At 52.9% G+C, this 3,665-nt stretch overlaps 1 non-coding gene across 1 annotated transcript; it reads left to right on the top strand.

Annotated features, from left to right (window-relative positions):
* The first annotated feature begins 2,869 nt into the window (after window positions 1-2,869).
* Window positions 2,870-2,942, top strand: TRNAM-CAU (transfer RNA methionine (anticodon CAU)). Its single transcript has one exon. It is a non-coding gene; the product is annotated as a tRNA-Met (tRNA).
* The last annotated feature ends 723 nt before the right edge of the window (window positions 2,943-3,665 follow it).

The following is a 3,665-nucleotide window of genomic DNA, read 5'->3' as shown; positions in this document are numbered from 1 at the left end:
TTTAATTAAAGATTAATCTTTAATTCCTAGAGACTCCAGGACAATCCAGGAGGGTTGACAACACTAGTGACAGGGTCCACTCACTACAGGTGAAAAGAACAGGAGTACTTGTGGCACCTTAGAGACTAACAAATTTATTTAAACATAAGCTTTCGTGGGCTACAGCCTTAGGCTCAAATAAATTTGTTAGTCTCTACGGCTGCTACTCTGAAACCTGTCACTACAGGTGGTGACTCCTCCGAGGCATCCTGCGTCACCCTGCACCCTCCGGGAACTGCAGCCTCCTCTTTGTGGCTCAGCCTCCAGCCGGTCAGTCACTGTATGGTTTCCCCTTCCAGGGTTACCTGAAGTCCTTCTGCACAGTCTCAGGCAGTCGTCTCCAGCACTGCGGTGATGGTGCTATTTCCCCAGTGGCTGGTAGGAGAACCTGAGCCTGCCCACTATTCTGGGTTCCAGCCCAGGGATCCTGTAGGGTTACCATAGGTCCGGATTTTCCCAGACATGTCCGGCTTTTTGGGCTTCAAATCCCCGTCCGGGGGGAAATCCCAAAAAGCCGGACATGTCCGGGAAAATCGGGACATGCGGGACCGGCGGGGGCCGGCGGTGCCGAGCCAGGGGGGCCGAGTCGGGGGGGCCGGGGGTCGGGGGGCCGGTGGTGCCGAGCCGGGGGGCCGTGGGCCGGGGCCGGCGATGCCGAGCCAGGGGGGCCAGGGGCGCCGAGCCGGGGGGGCCGGCACCCCAGGGCCCGAGCCGACCCAGGCTGGAGACGCTGGGGGGGCCAGACTGGGCCGCGCCTCCTTCCCCCCCGACCCTTACCTGCTTCAGGCTTCCTGCGAATCAAATGTTCGCGGGAAGCAGGGGAGGGGGCGGAGTTGGGGCGGGGGCGGGGCTGGGGGCGGGGGCGGGGCCAGGGCCCCGTGTAGTGTCCCCTTTTTGGACATTCCAAATATGGTAACCCTAGATCCTGTGTCTGCCAACTGTGGTCTGCTTTCCCTCAGCCGTTGTTGCTCCTTCCCTGGACTCCTTCCTACAGCTTCTGGTCCCCCCACTTCTCTGGGCATACCAGCTCAAATTCCCTCCTCCCAGGGAGTAACTATAGACTACTGAACCCTGTTACCTCAGACACTTCTCCCTTCTCCCAGGGAGTGACTGCAAACATTCCCAACAACTGCCAGTTTCCTGGCTTTAGAAACCCAGCCCCGCTCCTCCCACAGCTGGACTTCATCATCAAATCAGGCCTTAGCACTCCCTGGCTCTCCTCCAGATGTGGGTTCTGGGTTAATTGGCCCTTTCAGCCCTTATGTGGAATGGACACCCCATCACAGTCTGCTTTCTGTGGAGATTTTTCACTTTTTATTGAAACCCTTGAAATCTCCAGTTTTTGGGCTTTGGATTTTTGGTTTCTGGATGAAAATGTTTTGGTTTTCATTGTCTTCAAAATTTTCTGCAGGAGAAGAAAACATATTTTCCAATCCCCTTCTATTCAAGATAATATTAGTTCTTGAATGAACAATCCAAAATCAGACTTCAAAGCACTCAATTTTAGTATGTCTAAGAATAGAGGCAGATTGTCTAAAATCAATTAAATATTTTTAAAAGCCCAGGCCCAAGATTTTCAAAATGGGTACTCAAGTGCAGCTCTTAAATCTGTATTTGGACATACATAAGCAGTCTGGTTTTCAAAAATGCTGAGGATTCCGAGCTTCATTTGAAGTGACTGGGCACTGCTGGGTGCTGTACTGAAAATAAAACCACGTATTCAGGTACTGAAATATAAATTGAAATTAAAGCTATTTGTTTAGATGCTGAAATATGGATTCAGGAGTCTAACGTGGCAGATGAAATTCAGTGTTGCTAAGTGGAAAGTAATGCAGATCAGAAAAAATAACCCCAACTCTGCCTTCCAAAGGATGGGGTCTAAATTAGCTGTTCCCACTCCAGAAAGAGGTTTTGGAGCATGGTGGTGGAGAATTCTCTGAAAACATCTGCTCGATGGGCAGCGGCAGTGGAAACAGCTCAGAGGAGCATGTTAGGAAGCATTAGGAGAAGGATAGAGAATAAAGGAGAAACAAACAGAGCACCACTATATCAACCCCTGGTACGCCCAAAGCTTGAGTGCAGTTCTGGTGGCCCCCTCTCCCACAAGACAGATTACAACTGGAAAAGGGAGGGTGAAGGCAACACAAACGATGAGGGGGATGGAACAGCTTCCACAGGAGGAGAGATTCAAAAGCTTGGCACTGTTCAGCTTAGAGAAGGGAGGAGTGTGGGGGGCAATGGTCTGAATGGGACAGAGGAAGGGAGTAGGGAAGTTTTCTTCACCCCTTCTCATAAAGCAAGAAGTAGGGGTCACCCAATGAAATGAATGGGCAGCAGGTTTAAAGCAAAGAAAAGGAGGTACCTGCGGAACTGTGGGCTGTGTGTAGTGAAGGGCAAAAGGCATAAGTGGGTACCCAAAAGAAGGAGATGAGTTTGTGGAGGATCGGTCCCTCAACATCTGTTAGCGAAGACGGTCAGGGGCGGGAGCCCATGCTCTGCGGGTCCTGAAACCTCCAGCTGCCAGAAGGCGGGGGAGGGGGCGACTCAGTCAAAACTTCCCTCTTCTCTTCGTCCCCTCGTGGGTCTCTGGCACAGGACACTGTGAGAAGAGAGGCTCTTGCAGCAGATGGAGCACTCGTCTGACCCACTTTGTCCGCTCTCTGGAGGGGCCAGTGGCAGGAGTAGCCAGGTGGGCTGTTTCTGCCTTCAGGCAGGTGATGTGACACGCTGTCCTGCAGCTGAACTGAAGTGTGCTGTGAGGTGACGGAGAACAGGGAGCTGGCAGGGGCAGGGGCAGGGGCAGGGGCAGGGGCAGGGGCTTTCACGAGGAGCCTTCTTAGTGCAGCCGGCAGCGTGTCAGTCTCATAATCTGGAGGGCCTGAGTTAGATCCTCAGAGAAGACAGGCTGAGCCTTTTGCCATGGCCCTTGGCCCTTCTGGCTGACCATCCCCTGTGGTCAGCTGGACTGCAGAGGTTCCTGTGCTGCGCTTTACCACGGGGGGCATCCCACATGTGTGAGCAGCAACTGCCAAAGCTGTTTCTGAAGTTTCTCCCTGATGGTTTAGTGGTCAGAATTCAGCATTTTCAGTGCTACAGCCCTTTGGCAGCCTAGAGTCTGCTTTCATGCACTGCCCAGGCTTTTCAATTTAGTGTATTTTAAATTCTTCTTTCTCCTTTTCAAGTGTCTCTTTCTTTTCTCCTTCATTCCCCTTCCCCCGTCCTGCCTTTCAAACTCTAATGTCCTCCAGGGCCTGCTCTCAAAGGGCCTTTGACCTGTTCTCTGGCCGCTCCTGGCACTGCCGGCCGCCTCACATATGGCCCTAGCTGGTCGCAGGCACAGGCACAGAGGCTTCCACTCACCCTCTTCTTCCTGGTGGTCTAATGGTCAGAATTCAGTACTCCACGCCGCACCCTGGGTTCGATTCCTAGTGAGGGAAGCTCTCCCTTTGCCCCCTCCCCCCCTCAAGCCAGGGGAGTAGAGTCCAAGTACAGCAAGAAGGCGGAGTGGTTTGTCCTGTAATCAGCCAGTGGAGATGCACTTTTTCATGTAGTCCCTTGGGAGATGCTCTGAGAGGTGAATGCAACTGAACCGCTCATGAAAAGATCCCGTCATAGAATTATATGGA

This window comes from Chrysemys picta, chromosome 18, assembly GCF_011386835.1.
Source record: "Chrysemys picta bellii isolate R12L10 chromosome 18, ASM1138683v2, whole genome shotgun sequence".
Classification (NCBI taxonomy): domain Eukaryota; kingdom Metazoa; phylum Chordata; order Testudines; family Emydidae; genus Chrysemys; species Chrysemys picta.
Note: the sequence above shows the minus strand (reverse complement) of the source record. Positions and strands in the feature narration are given on the sequence as shown.